Genomic DNA, 22,135 nt, shown 5'->3' on the forward strand with positions numbered 1-22,135 from the left:
GGGGGTCTCCGTGGGGTGGGGGGTAGGGATTTTTTCTTAAAGGGTTGAATTCTTTAAGTCTACTAGAAAATAATATTAATTAAACCCAAAAAAAAACATTAAATAAACCCAAAAAGCTGGTTTTGCTTCCAATAAGGAATAATATAATAATTATATCTTAGTTTGGCTCAAGTACAAACTACTGTTTTATTATTACAGAGCATAAGATAGTACATTTTAAAAAAAATGGATTATTTCAGTATAATGGCGTCTATGGGAGACGACCATTCTGTAGTTCGGCTATTTCTGCATAATGGGTTTCTGGATATGGATCCTTTACATGTACTACACTTTGGCTTTCCAAATACTCTCCAGCCATAGTCCTAATACGAGTTGCGCCCACTGACCATTTACTGAAGCAAACTTTAGTGACTCCGCGCTGCCCCTTCTGCCAGTGAAAGGGTTAAATGCTGTGCACAGTAGGGAAACAATACTCAGTGCATCACTGCCTTTGACTCCTGCAGGGACTGAGTGGGTGCAGTGTATTCCCCAGAGAAAGAAGAGGCAATTTATTGGCACCTCAGCAGCAGCACATGGAGGGGCTGCAGGACTTGCACCCTACTTGCTCCTCACATTCTGGACTCTGCACAATAGCAGGAAAACCAATTACTTTACACAGTGCCAAAGAGGGAAATATCTGCACCAAAAGCTCAGTGGCAGAGACTTTCCTGCACTTGGAACTGTGGGTAATGATTCATGCATTAAAAACAACCTCATTATTTAAAGTCTCAGTAAATTGTAAGCCAATGTGTTTTGCTTGTACTCCAGTGTGGGAGAGTGAGGCAGGCTACAGACTTGTGCTGCACTGCAGTAAGGAGCTCACACAATCTCTAGTGGAATTCTGGCATCTGAAATCCAAAGCTCCCGAACTACTGTTTTTCATAAAATAATAATACTTGGTATTGATACAGAAATTTCCTTTACAGAACTTTAGTGCATTTTCATGTGCACATCTAGCCTACTACAACTTGTAGCTGGTAACAAATAGGTTTTGTAGGAAACGGAAAAAATATTTTTAACGAGCAACAATCAGCAGAATATACCCATGTGGCATATGCCTGAGAAGTGAGGGTCCTTCCATATAAACACACGATATATACTTATATACTTAGAATTTGTCATTTTATAACATACTAAAAGTTAACTTAATTGGGTTGCTGGGCCAACTCATGGGTGAAGAAAAGAAGGCCATTGTATGGTTTCTTATTAGGCATTAGGCCTGTGGGTTATTGTATGGAATAGTGTATGGCCTCCTATATACAATTTGAATTACTTTCCTTATTAGTATAAAAAATAAGAAGAATAATATCTAAACATTTGTGGAGTATAAGCTTATGATTAAGGGAGTTGTTCCCAAAGCGCGTCAGGTGATACCGGTCAGTGACCTATTGTAATAAACCACCTTTTTCTTTTTAATCTGCGTGCCACCTTTCCATTTTTTTTGCATTTGTGGAGCAATCTCAGATATTTGGTCACCATATCATTTGCTAAAAAAAACACAACGTCCCAGTGTCCCAAGTTATCCTTATTGCTCTCTATGAGGCTCGTCTCATACCTGTGACGGTGTTTTGAAGTGATCCTCATAGTTGCCAATCGGACTGGGCCGGGCTCTTGTGTGTGGGCCCCGCCGGCCTAGATCTGCTTCTCAATGCCGCAACCTGTGTGCAAACCCGGCACGCCAGGGGGGCAGGAGGGGGGCCCTTGGGCAGTAGCCCCGGTGGGCCCAAGCCCCCCAGTCCGACCCTGCCAGTGAAAATTATTTTGAGGACTTGGACACTATTTTAAGCAGGAAAAACTTTCAGAGGTCGCCCACTTGGGCCATTATTCTAATATAAGGAATAAAGAAGGGAAGACTTTTATTACATATAGCCAATTGCCTTTTATGATTCAGGGACTTTCAGACTCCAATAGAGTTACATGAATCCCTTAATCTGTAATGGTTGCTGCTACCCTGAGATGTGTATCAGCAGAGTTCTGAAGCTATACATTACTTTAGCGTGCTTAAATCTATGGGCATTAAATATGGGTGACTGCACAAACAAATGTACATACTTCTTCCACGTTCAGCTTTTATTGTATGCAGGTAACATTTGCACTGTAAGGTAACATTTGCACTGTATGCAGGTAACATTTGCACTGTATGCAGGTAACATTTGCACTGTATGCAGGTAACATTTGCACTGTATGCAGTTAAAATTTGCACTGCACTATACAGCTATTCTTTCTTTTTCACACAATCAAATGGAGCCCCACTGTGCTAGCATTTCAGCTTGCTAGCCTGTACAACACTGTAAATGCAGGTAAATTTATTTACCCACGTTATATTCCCTGACCCTCTCAATTGTGCCATCAATATGCCCAGTTACAACTCGATCCAATCCCCATCCCTTCACAGCCAGCATCCCCCTAACTTGCTCGGCCATGCCCCAAATACCCACCCACTTTTTTTGAGACCAGAGTTAATTTTTACAGAAAAAGCAAGGCCCTAATTTAGCTTCATGTTTACTGAACTGGAGAATTTCCTGGCAGTTTGATATTTAAAAGAACAGTAAAACCAAAAATGAATGTGTTTTAAAGGTATGACTATATAATACATACCTCCCAACATTTATGGGCAATTTTAACACATTTTTTGGGGTTTTATGTGTTATTAAAGTTTTGCTAATGAAGGTGAATTGCCCTTTAAGCTGCAAGTCACAGTTTCTCCAAGAGACCTGCTTATCTTAAACAGTTATACTTGTTTCTTTCTGATCTTAAATTGTAACAAATGTATCTAAGTGCACCTGCCACATATTCTGGACTCTCTGCCAAAAGCCAATTAGGTTTTAGAAACTTTGTATCTTTTTCTGGCTGTTGAGTGCAGGAGATCAAAGAGAAAGTCGGGACATTTCAGTAATAATCCGGAACTGTGGGTTGAGCTGTCAAAATCGGGACTGTTCTGTGAAAAATGGGACAGTTAGGAGGTATGTACAATATAATTTTACCCTCCACTGGTACAACTGGTGTGTTTTCTTCAGAAACTCTACTATAGTTTATATAAGCTGCTGTGTAGACTTGGGTGTTGGGTCAGCCATTGAAGCATAGGATACACAGTAGAAAACATACTTTCTGAAGAATCCACTTGCATACATTATATTATCATTACTTTAAAATACTTTTTGGTGTTACTGTTCCTTTAACCTAAGGTACTGACACTTTTCCCACTCATTTATTACACATTTATGTGTTCATTATTTTACCAGTGGAACACCATTCTGTGAGTTGGTACAAACTAACTCAATACTATCCAGACAAATAGTCATTGTTTGTAAATGCCATTGCTCACAAAAAGTAATAATATTCTCATTTTGCGCTGTGTTTTGCCAAACAGAGGTCAGAGGTCATCACTTTCCCTTGGCTTGGAGAAAGCCATGACAGCTCTAGAATTCCCGAAGCTCCTGATCCTATAAGAAATCGTTTTCTTGTGTCCTTCACCTTTCTCATTACTCAGAAAGATGGTACCAGGCAGTGCAAATTGTCTCCATAGAAGTGGCCACTTATTGGTTATTCTCAGTATTTACTAAAATAATTACCTGATAGTAATAGTCTGAGCACAGTAACCAGGCACGTAACTAGGTACTATCACTGGAAATAATTAACAAGAGTATTCAACTGTATCGATCCATTTGCACTGCTGCTGTCTTAATAGCTGCACTGGAAATTCTATGCAGGCATTCCAGTTTTACCCTACAGATAATTCTTCCTTTCTCTTCAACATATCTTTATTTCATGTACTTACTATATCATCCAGGCCAGCAGTAAATAACATGTTTCTGATTTATGAACACTATACACATTGTCAATGTATAATCATGTAAGGGCCTTTCTCATTATAAGCTCCCATGTTCTCGCCCACCAGCAATTATCATACTTTGACTTATCACAGGCCCCATACCTCACTGAATCTGACCCCTTTATTATCTGATTGAACCCTTAAGCAGTTCATTCTTCTGACATAAAGGATTGTGTTAGGGAAGTCATTGTGGGTGGCTGCTGATGTTTCTGGTAGCTATAACCTAAAAATGATGTCAAAGGAAAAACCTTTGTACAACCTCCTTCTATTCATATGGGATCTAGGAGAGTAAACGAATGACATATGCTCAAAGACACCCCTTACGTGTCTCCCCAGAAACACCAATGGAGATTCGGGGAGATTCAGTCACCTGTCGATAAATCGCCTCTTGTTAGGGAGACTAATCTCCCCAAACTCCCTACCCACCGGCTAGAATGTAAATCGCCGTTGGGATGGCACTCGGAACACTTAGTTTTCCGAAGTCGCCCGAAGTTGCCTCACAAGGAAACTTCGGGCGACTTCAGAAAACGAAGCGCTCTGAGTGCCATCCTGCCAGCAATTTAGATTCTAGCCGGCGGGAAGGCATTGCGGGGAGATTAGTCGCCCAAAGGAAAGGCGATTTGTCGCTGGGCGACTAATCTCCCCTAAATAGCATTGTGTGCCTCTACCCTGGCTGTATAAGGATCAACAGAAGTGAATATGTTTTTTGAAACAAATTCATTGAAATAAGTGAATGATGAGTTTGTTAAGCGATCAATATGATGAAAATAGTAATCCGTATGCTAGTGAAACGAATGAATAAAATGGACTTTGGGGATGAATTGATAAAATGAATTACAGAAAAGTGAATTCATGGATTGAAGGAATGAATTAAAATAGTTAAATATAAGAACACAAGGAAAATCAAATGAAGGCATAAGAGACTCTAGAGGAAAATCTCTCAAATAACCCATATACAGTAGTTCCCTTCTGGATACCATAAATGGAGATAACTGGTAACATACAACATGCAGTTGGGTACACTTTAAGGCTCCTCTTATTCCTGAATTTTGAACATTAATTTGTTGTCTTTAAAATAATGATACTTTATTAAAGGGGTTGTGCACCTTTGTGTTAATTTTTAGTATGCTATAGCGAGTGATATTCTGAAACAATTTGCAATTTGTTTCCATTTTTTATTATTTGCAGTTTTTGAGTTGTTTAGCCCTTTATTCAGGTGTTCTACAGCTGGTTGGTAGGGTTCAGATTACCCTAGCAACCATGTATTCATTTGAATAAGAGACTTTACTATTAATTAAACTAAGAGATAGCCTAAATAGAAAGATGAGTAATAATAAGTAGAAACAATAATAACTTTGTAGCCTTACAAAGTATTTGTTTTATAGATGGGGTCAGTGACCCACATGTTCAAGCTGGAAAGAGTCAGATGGCAAATAATTAAAAGACTATAAAAAGTAAGTAATGACCAATTGAAAAGTTGCTTAGAACTGGCCGTTCTGTAACATACTTAAAGTGAACTTTAAGGGCAGAGACATACGCTCACATTCGGGGAGATAAATCGCCTCTTCTTCAGGGCGACTAATCTCCCCAAACTGCCTCCCGCTCGCTAGACTCTAAACCGCTGGCGGGATGGTACTCAGTATGCTTCATTTACCGAAAGTCGCCCTAAGTTTCCTCGTGAGTCAACTTTGGGCAAATTCGTAAAACGAATCGCACCGATAGATATCCCGTCGGCGATTTACATTCTAGCCAGCGGGAGATTAGTTGCCCCGATGAGGAGGAGATTTGTCGCTGGGCGACTAATTTCCCAGAAACTCTGGCGTAAAGATGAACCAATCCTTTAAAACCATAGGCTTTATATGTGACTAGCATTGCTCCTATCAATGACTGATTTAGCCAATGTCCATATGGATGGAAGAAAAGTAGATGTGTGCTATGTGATGTCACTACATGGCCGCAGTCAGGGACACGTAAAAAGCACCTTGGTGTTAAATTCAGTGCATACATTCACCCAGAGTCCTTTAGTAATTTTATGGGTAGTATAAATAGTATATAACAATAACTAAGAACTGTAAAAGCTCTGGGCAACCCATTATTACACAGTCAACATTTATCCAGGAAACAATTTCTCTCAGTTCCTTGTCTACCCCCCCCCTCAAGCCCACACACTCTGTGTATATTCATGTGTCTCTCAAAGGAATCCCCTCCATGTGCCAGTTTTCTTATTTATATTGATTTAATAGGAATTACTCGCACAAGAACCCTTGATTTCATCTCTCTGTAGAGAGCCTTGGCTTAATTGAGCAGCATATTTACTGTAGGATGGCTTCTATGGCAAACAGCCTTAAAAAGGCACAGTACATCCCTAAAGCATCAAATCCGTTATTTTATTCATACAGATAAAGTTAATCTGAACAGGAATTTCATTTATGTTCAGCAATCTTTCTGTAAGGACACCTGGGAATGGAGAAACACTTCACAGATAATTATCTGGAGTATCCTGAGCTATCAGATGAAATAACTCTGGCTACGTATGTCATTGCTAGTTACACTGTCTAAGTTGTTTGTTTGCAACAATCTTTCTGTAACTGTTTCTAGGCATTACTGAATAAACCAATAGCCCCGTTGGCTGGTACATTAGTAGATCAGTGTCTCACACTTTTTAGCCTTTTAGATATTTTAGGTTGTTTTATAATGAATTCTGGAAGTTGCACAGCTCTATCTGTCTGCAGAGGATTGGTGGTAGTATTATGGAGGTTCTAGTTTGATCTTGATACATGTGCAAAACATAATGTACACATTTAATGTACAGGCGCTGTGGAATATATTAGCGCTTTAATAATAAATAATAATCCTCCCCATGCAGATAAGGCTAAAAAGATTTGCATCTGTTGGCTCTGTAACTATTGTTGAAGCACTTGAATCTAGTGTAATACAAGTTGCAAAAAAGAAAATGGAATAAATTGATCGATGAATACAGTTGTTAGCTTAGTACAGGAAATCTTGGGAGTAAATCAAAGCCTTTGAAGAATTTATACTTAAATCCAGAAAAAGACCAGAGGGCAGATCAGCCCATTGCAGTGCTGTGCAACTCACTCTAGCAGTGAAAATGTTAATTTACTTTTATTCCATGGTAAATGGAACACAAACTCACCAGGGATCTGAAATAATCTGTAAGAATCTTTTAGCCTTGATCATTTTATGCTAACAGGCCCTGTTCCAATTAAAAATCAGAATTAGGCTCTTAAAGCAACAGTTCATGTTCACTAACTAAATGTTTCAAACAGTGTACCAGAAGTAATGACTTTTTTTCCAGTTGCTTGATATCTTTGTATTCTTTAAAATTTTGTTTTGACCCCCTTTTGTTTGTATTAGCCCCTAATTAAAGCTGGTCATATGCAGTGAGATAGTAAGCTCTGCTCATTTGACATGGTTGCCTGGGGGTGAACCATCGGTTTATACAGTGGGCTTACAGAGACCCTTTGGACAATGACTACATCAACACACCAATGGAGTGCTCATCTGATGGGATTTTTGAACCTGCCTGATAGATATCTGATCAATTTTTGAACAAATACTGTATGAGTGGGAAGGTCCTCCCAAGGGCTCCATACAGGGGCCAATAAACTGCTGATCTTTTGGGGGGCAATCTTTTATTGACCTATGTATGGCCATCTTAAACATCATGTATAACTCTAAATTGTTATAGAGTTGGGGAAGATGGTACAGTCGTGGCTAAAGTGGTAGCTGCTGAGACATATTAAAATATATGTGTTAGAATTTCTATTAATTAATCAAAAATAAGAATAATTTTGTTATCTAAGTTTAATATATACAGGTATGAAACCTGTTATCCAGGATGCTTGGGATCTGGGGTTTTCCAGATAAGGAATATTTCCATAAATGGGCTCTTCATACAATTAGTCTACTTAAAATTAATTTAAACATTAAATAAACCCAATAGGATTGGTTTGCCTCTAATAAGGATTAATTATATCTTAGTTTAGATCAAGTGCACGTTAATGTTATATTATTACAGAGAAACAGGGAATCATTTGATTAAATTTGATTCTATGGGAGATGGCATTCGTTTAATTGGGAGCTTTCTGGATAACAGGTTTCCAGATAATGGATCCCATCCCATATGCAAATGTGTTTGTGGCACTGGGATTGTATTGCACTGTGGTGGAACAGTTTGATGCCAGATGGCCCGATAGTTCTCCAGCTGCTTTTGAGAGATGTTTCTGCAACGAAGAGCATTTACTGTCAGAACAATGTAGTAGGTGTTGATGCCATGAAACTCTTGTTAGTTAAAATTATTTGCTGTTGTGGAGGGTGATCAGCCACAGAGTGTTTTCATTCAGGAACTAAAATACTCATTCAAGCTGGTATCTACAATGTGTACTGAACCAATTTTTGATACCCGGACCTGACGGACCCCGCAGCCCACGACACGAACCACAACAGGCTTATTTAACCTGCTTTGATCTGCTACCTGACCCGTCCCTCAACGGCCTTATTCGCAACCCAATCCACAACCCAGCGACCACCATAAAACAGGAAGTGCTGTTGCTGTGAACCAGAAGTGACATCATCAGAAGTAGGAGGAGACAGAAAAATGTTTTGTAAAATTTTAAAAGGAGTAAAATGTAGACAATATAAAATAAGAAATATATAACCGCAAATCAACCCGCAGACCTGCAAACCTCATCTATACCTGCACCAGAAAGTCCTACCCTCATCCTGCAAAGTACCTGTTTTTTTTGTAATCGGGTAACCCGCGGGTAGCCGACCCACTGCAGGACTCTAATGTACAATGTTTTATGCTAATTAAACACTGATTCATTTAGTAGGTTTTTCCATCTGTCACTAGGGGTAATATAGTTAACCTGATCTTCTGTAACATATAATGGTGCTGTTAGTGCAAGAGTTATTTGCATCTGACCCTCATTTGGTGAGAGGTATTAGCAGTTTTATGTAAGGGAAACAATGTTAGTGTTTCTATTTATTGACACAGATCTTTAGCCTAACTTTAACCTTGGATACTTTAGGGACATGTGGAAAGCAAGCTTATCCAGAGTTGACCTAAATGAGATTTAAGAGATTTCTTGAAAGCAGAAAGGTTGGGAGAAAGTCGGACAGACCGTGGGAAAGAGTTCCAGAGGAGGGGTGCAGCCCTTGCAAAGTCTTGAATGCGAGCATGTGAGGAGGTAATGAGAGAAGAGTTGAGTAGCAGGTCAGTAGAGGAGCGTAGTAAGCGGTTGGGTGAGTATATAGAGATGAGTTCAGAGATGTAAGGTGGGGCAGAGTTATGAAGTGCTTTGAATGTCAGGGTCATTCATTTGATTCTGAAAGGTAGCGGAAGCCAGTGCAGGGATTGACAGAATGGAGAGGCAGAGGAGGAGCGGTTTCTGAGGTGTATGAGCCTTGCAGCAGTGTTCATTATGGACTGGAGAGGTGACAGTCTCTGGAGAGGAAGGCCAATTAAAAGAGAGTTACAGTAGTCTAGACTTGATATGACGAGAGAGTGAAATTTTGACTTCTTCAGTTATTCCGATATTGCTTTCCTGTGTCCCTCTGCCCCCCTGTCACTTTAATCTGCCGAGATCTGAGAAGAATCACACATTTCTCAAAGGTTTATATTAACTTTTATGGGAAATACAAGGTTGGTTCATTTTAATAGTGGTTAATAGTGATTGGATTTGTTCACCAAGTGAATGATTTGCCCAGTTAAATCAAGTAGAGCAATATCTAAAGCATTGTGTATTGCTGTCAGTTTGCTGTTGGTTATATATTTATATGGAAGACTCTTGCCATGTGCAGCTGTGTTAATGATCACTATGGCTGGGTCCATTGCATGAATGAATTAGATGTTCTAAACTATCAGAAATCATGCTAATGATTGAAGCAGTTCTCTTCACTAAAATCAGGGCAACAAAATTAAAATTGGTGTCTTGTCATAAACTATTTCACGGTCCTCTTCTCTGTGGGGATGCTGATAGGATTATGACTTGCTTGTACAACCCCCTCCAGTAAATGTTTGTTTGTTTGATATGAAATAACGCAATCTCAGACTGAACTGACCTATATTTGAACCAAGATCGTATTAGCAGTTTATCTTTATTTATGCTTTATGTTCATCTTCTTTACCTTAGGAGATCTGGTCAAAAGATTAAGGGATGTGAGTCTAGTACTGTGAAATTCAGTAATGTTTTTTTATTATTACACATATTTCTCAGCACCGAGCAGATTGATCATTTTGAGCTGTAAATGCAGATATTTATATTAGATTTATATTATATTTTATGTAGAATGCAGATATTTATATTATACTTCTTACTATTATTATTAAACTACTATTAAACCCCATCATTTAGTTACAGATATTATATAATGAATAAAGTACTCCCTTATGTAAAATATAAGGATATTATAAGTTACCGAGGAGTTTCAGGACCATATAAAAACACGAGGCCGAAGGCCGAGTGTTTTTATACATGTCATGCAACTCCGAGGTAATTTCTAATATCCTCATATTTTACAACTGTGGGTACATTATTTATTATAATACACAAATTTCAATGAGTCTAGTGACTGAAATGACATCCGAACTCACCGTTTATAACTGATGACATCAGAACTCGTCATTTATAAGGATATAATTTACAAGATATTCATGGCTTTTGTGTATTACAAAAATATATCAACAGCTTTATATGATTTATTATTTGTAGATTAAATCATTTTCTTTAAAAAACGATATAAATATTATCACTTCAAAGAATCAGGCCCGTATTCGTGGGAAGGCCATAATGGCCCGGCCTAGGGCAACAAGTTTTTAATTGTGGCATGCCGCCCACCCACATTCTAATTGTTTTGGAAACTGGGGATGCGTAGCTCTTTCAATCTCCTTCCCTCCTAATCCCAAGTGTTCTAGCTGAAATCGTAGAAGGAAGTATGAAGCGAAATGTAGTGGCAATACCCTCTGGTCTAGCCGAATAAGAAATCATGGCCTGTAGAGAATTATAGAATTATATAGGGGTATATTTATAAGAGTGAAGTTAGAGATCGCCACAGTCCTCTATCAATGAGTGAAAGTAAAAATTCATCCTTTGATAAATACGCCTTTCAAAATCCCATAGAAATGAATGGAGAGTGGTGGATTTTTCACTCTAGAGGACTGTGGCGATCTCTAACGTCACTCTTTGATAAATATACCTCATAGTGTGAATCTGAACATTCTTGTGTCTTGGGTAACTTATTGGGGCAGATTCACTAAAGGGCAAAATGTCACCAGTGAAAGATTCGCACCACTTCGCCAGGCGCAAATTCGCTACTAGTATGCTAATTCACTAATATGCGAAGTTGAGTCTTGGGCGCCGAACACTGACGACTTTTTGCTACCGTTACTTCGGCAGTGTGAGCATTTCATAGTGTAGATGCGCTAGCGTTCGAACGAAAAGGCAATAGTGATCTTACTCTTAGGTCAATTTGAATAGGGCAGGTACAATTAAGTTGTATGGACATCTTTATTAGAGATGTTGGTGCGAATGCTTGAAGTGGCAACTTTTTATTACACATGTCCAAGGAACCTTAATAAAGACAAGAGTTAATATAATGCCCTACACATGAGCCCACTTTAAAATGAATGTTCCATATGTTCTGAAATGTCTGGGGAAAAATGTTAAGACAAAAAAAGTTTTGCAGCCAATCCCGCTTAAAAAAAGGAAAAGTCTCAAGTGTTTTTTATACTTTTATGCATTTTCGGCAGACAGGATATGATGTTACTGACATAAGATTGAGGAAGATGTTGCTTCTTTTTAGCAGTTCACCTGGTCTGAGGTGGCGAAGTCAACTGTGGCGAAATAGGTAATGTTCAGTAAAATCCACACTTTACTGAATTTGCGTAGTAACAACCTTTCACCAGAGCAAAAAGTCGCCTGACGTTAGAGTGCGAACTAACGCTAGCGACAGTCTGTTTCGCTAGCGAATTGTCATCTGCGCCTGTTAGTGAATTGGCAATGTCCGTGCGGATTGGATTTCTAGCAAATTTTTGATAGCGACGCCCACTTCGCCCTTTAGTGAATCTGCCCCATTGTATGAGGAATCTTTCTCTACTAGCAATTACATTATATTCGCTACAAACAAAAAAAAAAGAGTCAATTCTGCACACGGTTAGTGCTTGTAATGTCTGCTTTCAATGAACATACGCACTTAGTCTATAGGTATTTCCATGGCAGGCAATTCTATCTGCTTATTGAGAACATACTGAAGCAGAAGGAGATGCGTCAGGCTAATGCCCTATAGCGGAAAACTTTCATCTGAGGTTTGGAATTTTCTGTTTTAAAGAAATTCTTTGGTTCACAATTTGTACTGAATTAGAAGAACTAAAACATGCACAGAAGAAGCCGAGAGGTGAAAAAAGCATTCATGTATTCACTGATATGATGGGAATAGAACCTTTTCAACACTGCACAAACCCTAAGGGCAGGACTACATTGCCGATTCAGCCGTGATCCGACGCGCTGCGCAAAATCGCAGGTGTCACGTTGGATGCGACAGAAACAAGGTAAGTAATTCAATTGTCGCATTGTGTAGCAGCATTGATGTGATGCAACGCGACTGTCGGATGCAGACACTGCATGCTGCGTCTGCATCCAACAGTCGTGTCGCGTGGCATCAACAATGCAACACGATCCGACACTGCCATTACTTACCTTGTTTCCGTCGCATCCGACGTGACGCCTGCGATTTTCCGCAGCGTGTCGGATCGCGGCTGAATCGACCATGTAGTCCTGCCCTCAAGGGACAATGAATCTCCCAATTTAAACAAATCTGCACAAAAGCGGTAAATGCAACTATGTTTTGCAAAACAGTAGGCTAAAAGTATTTTTAACCCTAGCCCTGTTCATTGAACTCAAGTTGAAAAAGAGTTGTCCTGCCCCTTTAAATATATGTTAGGGCTTTAAGTCTATCCAGCTCTGTTATAATGCATTGCAACAGCTCTAACATGTGCTTCTATGCTGAAGCATATCATTGATATACTGTATGTTAACAAAGACACCTAACTACCTAGGATTTGCAACAAAACCCCAGTGAGAAGGCGTCGTTATGAGATATGATGATAATCTTCTTCAAATGTAATCAAGCTTTTGAGTTTAAACCCTATAACGTTTTTCTTATATTCCATTGTTCTATTCACAGGAGCATTCCAGAAATTATTGTAATAGGTGCCTGTTTATAAATAAACACATTAAAAAAGCTAACAAATACGCGGTATGCATAATTTATGTCACAACACAGTATGTAACCATTTTCATTGTCATATTAAACAATATTCGCTACATCTGCTAACTCTGTACAACACTGTAATCTTAGCATAGAGCATATACATTGCACTTATAATAAAACAGTTGTGGCATCAACATGTCCTCGAATTATTTTTGCTGTGTCCGCAGAAATGATCTTCCATGTCCATTTTTTAAAAACAGATGGTGGTTCACCTGTGAAGAACCACCATCTGGTTCTCTACACTGGCCTCATCATTTGAGTGCATGGCAGGGAGGACCGTTTATCAATGTTTTGATTATAGTGGTTTAAGAGGTTTTAAAAACCACGAAAAAACTAATTTTCTCTAAAACCAAGAATGCTGAGTAATTTATTAAAACAGCCTAATATAAAAAGCACAAATGAATAATGATGGGCGAATAAATTCATATTCAAAAGAACAAACAGTTTTTTATATTTAATTTGAAAATCTGACATGGGACTAGACATGTTTCTACTTTCCCAGGTGCCATCAGCCATGTGATTTGTGCTCTTCAGTCTCTCTTTACTGCTGCACTGCAGGTTGGAGTGATTTCACCCCTCGCCGTTTCCTCCAGCAGGTCATAAGAAGAACAATGGGAAGGTAACCAGACAACTACTCCCTGACACAAGATAACAGCTCCCTGACACCTGCATTGCAACAGCACTCAATAGTACAAATCCAATTTGGGCTAACCCAAGCAGCGCTACATTGAGAAGGAGAAACTAAAAGCAGCTCCATTGTGAAGTGCAGGCTGAAAACACATGACCAGGCACAATGACCTGAGATGGCTGTCTGCACATCAATATTACGACTACAAAAATACATTTATTAATTCAAGAATAAAATTTTAAATGGTAGAATGAATTGCTTGCAATGTACAGAGTGTAATTTAGTAAAAAAAAACAATACCATGGTAGACTCCCTTTAACTAGAAAAGATTTCAGCTTTTAATTTTTGTACTCTTCTCATATTTAAGATGGCCATACTTGGGAAGATAAAATCCGCCAGCAGCAAATTGGCGCATATACAAGACTCTCAAAGGGCCAGCCAGACTGATATCTCACTGAGAATGGTGTAGATAACAATCAGGCAGGTTTATAAATTCCATCAGCTCAGGGAACGCATGTGGCCCTTGCCCCGACGGCCTGCATTCAGTGCAATGATCTGATTATTTGGGACAATTGCTATTTTTTCTGGTCCCCTGGAAATACCACGCTTGAAATGTTTTTATAGAGTTAAGATAAGTATTTATTAACAAAACAAAAAAGAAGAATAAAACTTTATGGCAAAATGTAAGTATGATATTTTATAGCAATAATATTTTATATGTTTAACGGTGCAATTAATGATGGCATGCCGATCCTGACAACAATCCATATACTATATCCGCAGCTCCCTTTCACTCCTTGCTTTACTATTGTTCTTGCACAACTGAAAAGAACAATAAAAAGGCTGTATACTGTGCGGCCCCTTATATGGTCTCCACCCTGTTGGCCCATGGGCCAGTTGGTTAATGAATGCATGTTGGCCCATGTATGGTTACCTTTAGAACAAGGGGCAGATTTATTAAGGGTCGAATTGTAAATTTGAATTTTCGAGTTGGATTTTTGGTCAAAACTCACAAATTCGAGTTGGGAATAATCCAAACTTGAATTCGAGATTTATCATGCCTGGACCCTGGGAACAACTTGAATTTGACTATTTGCCACCTAAAACCTGGCGAGTTCATGTACAAGTAAATGGCAGAGATCCAGTGACCCATTTGAAGTTGTTAATAGCCTTCCTGACATTCAAGTTTTTTTGGAGAAAAAACTCAATTTGAGTTTAGTCAAATTCAATTCAAGTTTTCGGGTCGGTAATGTTCGTTCGAGTTTTAGACGTTTGAGTTTTTTCTTAAATAACCTCACATTCGAGTTGTGAGTATATTCAAATTTATTTGAGTAACAAAAAAAACTTGATATTCGACCTTTGACAAATCTGCTCCCTAATGTATTGATTGCTATAGGTGTATAATGTTTAAACGTAATACTTGTAGAGTATGGTGAGGACATATGCACAGGGCAGCCATCAGGGGGGGACGGGGGGGGGGAGAGTTGTAGGGGGCCCGAGGGTAAGGGGGGCCCTGCCACGCTGTACTTTCTTGATTATCCAGGCACCCCTGCTTTCTGAGAACTGCTGACTTCGGGAAGGCAGGGCGGGAGCACAAGGGGAGGTATCGTCTGTCTATTACTTCCCCTTATTGGTCACTGAGTTTAAGTCCCGGTTGAGCTGCTTAGGGATTGGATAGCTGAGGTTTGAACGTCTCCTCCAGCTCATCCAATCACCATGCAGCTTTACCAGGACTTGAAATTCTGTGACCAATAAGGGAAGAAAATGCTGTCATTGGAAGAAGATGCAGCCACCTGTGCTCCCCTCCTCCCTTCTATAGTTGGTAACTCACTGAAACAGCAGGTGGGCCACACTAATGAAGTAAGTGTAACATGGCAGGGCCCCCCTAAAGGTAACCCTTTGTGGTCCCTGTTGTGTGGTGGGGCCCTGGGCAACAAATTTTTTTTAAACTTCTGGGGGGGCAAGTTTTTTTACATGGACATTTAAGGGGGCCCTGGCCACCAATTTTCTTATAACATGGGGGGGGGCTGGCAACCAATTTTTTTCCCCATGTGGGGTCCTAGCCACCAATATTTTTTAATAGGGGGCCCTGACCACAAATGTTTTTTTTTAATGGGGGGGCCCTGACCAAAATGTTTTTTTCAATGGGGGCCTGACCATCAATTTTTTTTATTAACATGTGGAACCATAGCCACTAATGTTTTTTTTTTGGTGTGTGGTGGGGGTGGACCTGTGGGGTGGGGAGGGTGGACCTGTAGGTGGGGCTTGTGGTGGGCACATGCCCAGAGGGCCCAGGAAATTTTTCGTATTTGGCCCTGCGATTTCTGATGGTGACCCTGCATATGCATGTATAAACTGAGGCGAAAAAGGGAAATTTGTGCTCATCACTAGACAATTTTGGGTAGCTTTACGCACAAAACATCTTAGAGGCCGATTTATCTAAAATTAGAACTCACCACAGTAAAATTCCACTACCCTCTATTAATTCCTACTGGTTTATACAGGAGTATTAATCAAATGGTGACGTCATACATCTCTAGAATCCCATTGGAATGAATAGAGAGTGTAGAGTGTAGAGAGATCTGTTATTACACTTAATAAAGTCCGGATCGAGGAAGTGATCATCCTTATAGGTGGCTGTATTTGCCCACTGCTGATGAACATTGGAGGTGATTAGATGAAGAAGTCAAGATGGCCAGGGCTCGGAGGCCATCAATATGAAAATTGAAATCACCCAAGATATTGGTAGGACTGTCAGATTACAGGAAATTAAGAGAGTCAGAATTCTAGATCAGGGAAAAAAACATCATGGTTGCACTAAACTAGCACTAAATGGACCCACACATGGCATTATTCATATGCAATAAGCACAGAGACATACTTTAAGTATGGTACACATAAAATCAGAAGTTGGTATCCCAATGGAATGAAGTAGAAGAGTAAACAAGAGAAGCAGATAATATAAGCAAGCATCCAATTTTCTAACAATTTCTTTTGGTCACATTAGGATTGGTAAATTGGTTTAGTGACTCCAACATCGGCATACAGACATAGGAGAAATGAAAGCAATTGCTGTATTATTTAAGGAAGTAATGAGTTTAAAGAGACAACGGCAGGTGAACTAAGCAGGAGATCATATCCTGTGAGGTCAAACTCATGGAATTGAATTGTTTGTGATTTCAGGTCCAACCACTGATTAAAGAATGAGAATGAGAGCCATACATGCCTTGTATAGATCAAAAGGTTGTGCAAGATAAAGTAGGAACATATGGGTATCGGTTCTTGAGCAGATGGAAGAATTATAGAATAAAGGAAATGAAGCAAAGAAAAAAGTAACATGACACACTAACTTCCACAACTGACCTTTTGTATATTACACAAATTCCTACACTAGTCAAATCCAGCAGTTAATCAGTAGTAGCATGGAAATGCTAACAGGAGCAAGGCACACGTTTACCCATTAAGAAATCTGCAAGGACTGACTTTTTTTTATTCCAGGAAACCATTTCTACCAGGAAAATGTGTTTATGACGTGCTTTCAACAAATAGGCAGCCACTGTAGACAGCGAGTGACTGATACACATTGCACACTGTCTAATGACAAAGAGAATCTGCATCTCCTGGGCTTACAGAGTTTTGCCAATGGTTGTTAATGTCCCCAGTGAATTCATTGGGAAGCCGAACATTGACAAGTGAGCCTTTCCATCATTATTTGTGGGTATCCTTCTGCCTAGGACTGTTGAATCTGTGGAAAGCTGCATTATCCAATTTAGCTCTCATTAGCACTCCCGTTTCTTTTTTCATTCATCAATTTCAATATGTGGAGAAAACTGCTTACCCAAAAAAGTAAGTTAGGACTTTTGCAGCCAATCCTGCTTGAAAAAACGAAAAGTCGCCAGCGTTTTTTGAACTTTGATGCATTTTCGGCACAAAGGATATGATGTAAGTGACAGAAGATTGAGGAAGATCTAGCTTCTTTTTAGCATTTCGCCTGGTCTGAGGTGGCGACATCAACTCTGGCGAAAGAGGTAACGTTCAGTAAAATCCACACTTTAGTGAATTTGCAGAGTAACGATCATTCACCAGAGCGAAAAGTACGAATGAACGCAAGCAACAGTCCCGTGAATTGGCAATGTCCCTGCAGGGGTCAACGATGACGAAAAGTTCCTAGCAGTAGTAAATCTGCCCCATAGTGAGATGTAGAAATGGCTGCTATGTTTTTATCATGTTAGTACGCTAGCCTGGTGAAATTTCTCTTGGTGAAAATTTATTCTTGTGCTCTTGATAAATTACAGAAGATAAAGATAATATTCGGCAATTCAAATTAATTCACCGAAACTTGTCATACTCACCCTATTTGGCGAAATTTTCATTTTTGGTGAAGATGCTCTAAATTTCAACTTTTGCCCTTTAGTAAATATGCCCATGTCTAAAATAAATCATGTATCGGAAGCCACATACACAGCGCCGGATTTCATTGATGGCCGCCCTTAGGCCGCGCGGTCCGACCAGACGGCCGCACGGTCCTAGCGCCCACCTCACCTCCCCTTCCCAGCTGCTGTAATTGAATGGGGACGTGTGCATGCCGCCTCTATTTTTTTGCCGCCCTAGGCCCGGGCCTATGCGGCCTTGTCGCAAATCCGGGCCTGCACATACATTCAGGTAATTGGATATTCTGGAATCTTAGTTTTGGGCTGCACTAATGTATCAGTGATTCCCCAAGACAGTAATGATGTATTTGTCAGTCAGTCAGTAATCAAAGGCTAATCTGTTGGAATTGCACAGACACTTATTGATCTATTTCTGTCACATTTGGGTTTCCTAGTAAAATGCCCTGTGGGTTTGTAAGTACGATGAAGAACATGCAGCTGTTGTCAAGTTAAGGAAAGATAGTACACAAATACGAGATGGAAAGGAAACAATCAGAATATGCTGTATACCCCACAGATTGTAATTGCCTGCAATGATTTAAAAAAAAAAAATCTATTTTTTCACAGTTGATATGTTTATTCATATTAATGTACCTTTTAAATAATGGCTGTTATCTTGAGATTTAAAAAGAGATTATCAGCACAATTTATGTTTGTTCCCTGCTTGCACATTCTCTTGTATGATGGCTTAAATATATGTTTGTTATGGAATTTATACAAACTGTTAAATAATTTTCTTTACCTCCCCAGTAGGTGTCCCTGTAGTCTCTGAGATACCATATAATTATATGTACATGTACCAAGTGACGTTGTTCTATGTGGACACACAGCATCTGCAACGGTACAGACCCTGTTTATTGCCACTGGATTGTAATAATGTTTTTGACATAAATATGCAGAGACCTTTATATATGTTACTTATAGCAGATTATATAATATGAATCATCTTGGTTTATAAGGGGGTATAATATATTTAATTTTATAATGTAAATAATTCTGGCAACATGCAGAGCTACCATCAGAGGGCACCAGGTTGGACTATAGGGGAATTCTCATTATGGAGCCTTTATAAGGAAGTGTAGGAGTTGTGGACTTCCCCTTTGGCCTAACATCATCCTTAGGAGAGACAGACAATACTGAGCCAGACCAGGTTTGTACCTGATCCTTGCTAGGAATAGATAGGTAGGAATAGATAGGTAGCTCACTCTAGGAGTGAGAGTTAGTCTAGCTAGCGAGCTGCATCTCAAAAAGGAGTTTATATTTGGGGTGGGCGATTGTGTACTAGACAGGGAAGAGAGTGTGTAGGAACTAAGGGGTCTGTTTACTAAATCACTGTGAATTTGACTATATGTTTCCGCATGTTATTGCTGCGAATATTTTTCCGCCAAAAGATTTGCAGCGACTAAGTTTACTAAACAGCGATGCGCTCAGAAGTCATTGCGGTCACTTGCGGTAACTGCGTTGACTAACTGAATTTTCTGGCAACAAATTAAGTTTGCGAATATTTATGCCACAAGATAGTCTTGTTTTATGGCGGTTATTATGGCAATTTTTACTGTGATATTTATGGCCAGAAATGCATCTTCAAAACTCATAAACTTTATTGACTGATGATTATACCATCCAACAACATCACAAGAGTAACACCAATCAAACATGCCTGCATCATATACAGTAAACCGATACTTCATCCATCCAGTCTTTCGCACATTTTGTCTTTCACACATTTGTGTGTAGCGTTATTTTCAGCGAATACAATAACTGGCGAACACATATTCTTGCACAAGAAAATTCGCAAATTTATACTGGCGAAAACATATTCAGCGATAAATTTGTCTATATTTTGTGCTCATATTTTTACCGCGATTTAGTAAACAGTCCCCTAAATTAGTGGCAGCCGGTGGTCCAGAGCAAGCTTGGGCACTGTATATAGACACCTCAAAGAGGAAGAGGGAACGTTATTGGGAGAGACCCCCTTTAACAGCTAAGGGCACTCTGCCAGAGCACTTCTACATTACATTGATCCTGGAAGCTTCAGGGGAACATACTGTGTAAGTGTGTGTAACAGAGAGATTGTGAGAGGATCTCCTTGGAAGTGTATTTGAGTAACCCATTAGCTAATTAGTTCCTGGTCATCTGTGGTTCCAGTCTGCCCAAGTGAACCTGTGAAAAGCTGCCAATAAAAGTTTGCCTTAGTTCATCAGCATCAAGTGTGTCATGCCTACATCTCACAGTAAAGGCTTAGAGAGTGTTCTGGTGGGAACCATTAAAGGTTCTCTGCCTGAATGCAAAACACTGTTGTGGCACCAGCAAATGTGAAGGTTTGCTTTTGCGAACTGCAAGCAATACACCTACTGAATTGACGTAGGAAACCCCTGGAGCTTCGAAGTGGCAGTAGCTACAGGGGTGCAACAATAGCTTTTTTCAATTGATGAAGCGAACTTGCGTCTAAAAAGCTTGGTGCAGATGTGATTTTAAACACTGTAGATTTTGAGCACAAATGTGTCCAATACACACCGGAGTACATTCACTGTTGCACTAGTTTAATGCATCAGGCATGCCACCTCACAGCTGCAATTATACTGGAATTATGGGTAAAAACACGGAAATGTGCATAAAAACACACCTAGGGGCAGATTTATCAAGGGTCGAGGGAATTTTCGAAGTAAAAAAATTCGAAATTCAAAGTAATTTTTTGGATACTTCGACCATCGAATCGGATACTGCGACTTCGACTTCTAATTTGATTCGAAGTAAAATAGTTCGAATATTCGACCATTCGATAATCGAAGTACTGTCTCTTTAAAAAAACAAATTAAACCTGCTATGTTAGTCTATGGGGATCTTCTAGAGCATTTTTCTTTGAAGTTGAAGAAAAAACGTTCGATCGATGGATGAACGATTTTACTTTGACCGCAAATGGCCAAATTCGATGTAAAAAACTTAGACTTCGATATTCGAACTATTCGAACTATTCGAACTATTCCAATTCGATGGTCGAATTTCGAAGCTTTTTCTACTTTGAAATTCGACCCTTGATAAATCTGTCCCATAGTGACTTGCACACAAAATTGAACTTTGCACACTGTGGTTGTGATTGTAAATGACCCCTAAAGACTAACGCAAAGAGTGCATTTCCTATCACAAATAATATGAGGAAATATACTTTCCTGTATCACATTAAATATTGTGCTTCATACATGGCACGTGGCTGAAACAGTAAAGGGGATGTAAAGGCAAAAATAGAATCCAATATCGCAGACTGCTCTACAGGGAAACAAACAAAGCTGACTGAGTTCTACATGGCTGGGAAGTAAGGCAGGGGCTCCCCCTGCTGTTCATAAGTTTCCCTGCAAAGCATTTAGGGACTGCCTGATAATTCCTATCCACAGTAGTAAATGAAAGGAGAATCTCACGCATACAGTCAGGTTTCTTATAAAAACGGTACACATTTTTTATTAATGTAAATTGGAGTAAAAACGGGATTTTATTTTTTTGCCTTTACATGCCCTTTAAGGGCCCTTATCAGAAAGCCATGTGGAAAATTCAAAAACGAGGAAGGACTGGTGGGAAATTGTCACTGTTTCCATGGATACAGAATACAAGCTTTATTTTACCAAAATAATTGTTTTGTAAATGTGCTGCATGGATTGTTTTCATGGAAGGATTTATAAAGTAGTAAAATACTATAGCTGAGCATAATTACAGGCCATCTTGTCATCTGCCGAGTACTTGGTATCTTTTAATGCAGAATGCCACTTCCAAGCTGTTCCAGAGAAGAGATAATTAGAGGTATTTGTAATGCCACCCATCGGAGGCTGAACACTGCATGGTTAATTTGCAAACTGACTTTCAAGCATGCCCGCCCTTGAAACATATATTTTATTAAAAATACGTGTTGGTGTCTTGTTCACC

At 39.4% G+C, this 22,135-nt stretch overlaps 1 protein-coding gene across 1 annotated transcript in view; it reads right to left on the reverse strand.

The window, feature by feature from the left end:
* The window catches only part of kcnab1.S (potassium channel, voltage gated subfamily A regulatory beta subunit 1 S homeolog), a 163,670-nt gene that overhangs the window by 102,726 nt on the left and 38,809 nt on the right, over positions 1-22,135 (reverse strand). The gene's annotated exons all lie outside the window — the stretch shown is intronic.

The sequence above is a fragment of the Xenopus laevis genome, chromosome 5S (assembly GCF_017654675.1).
Source record: "Xenopus laevis strain J_2021 chromosome 5S, Xenopus_laevis_v10.1, whole genome shotgun sequence".
Taxonomy (NCBI): domain Eukaryota; kingdom Metazoa; phylum Chordata; class Amphibia; order Anura; family Pipidae; genus Xenopus; species Xenopus laevis.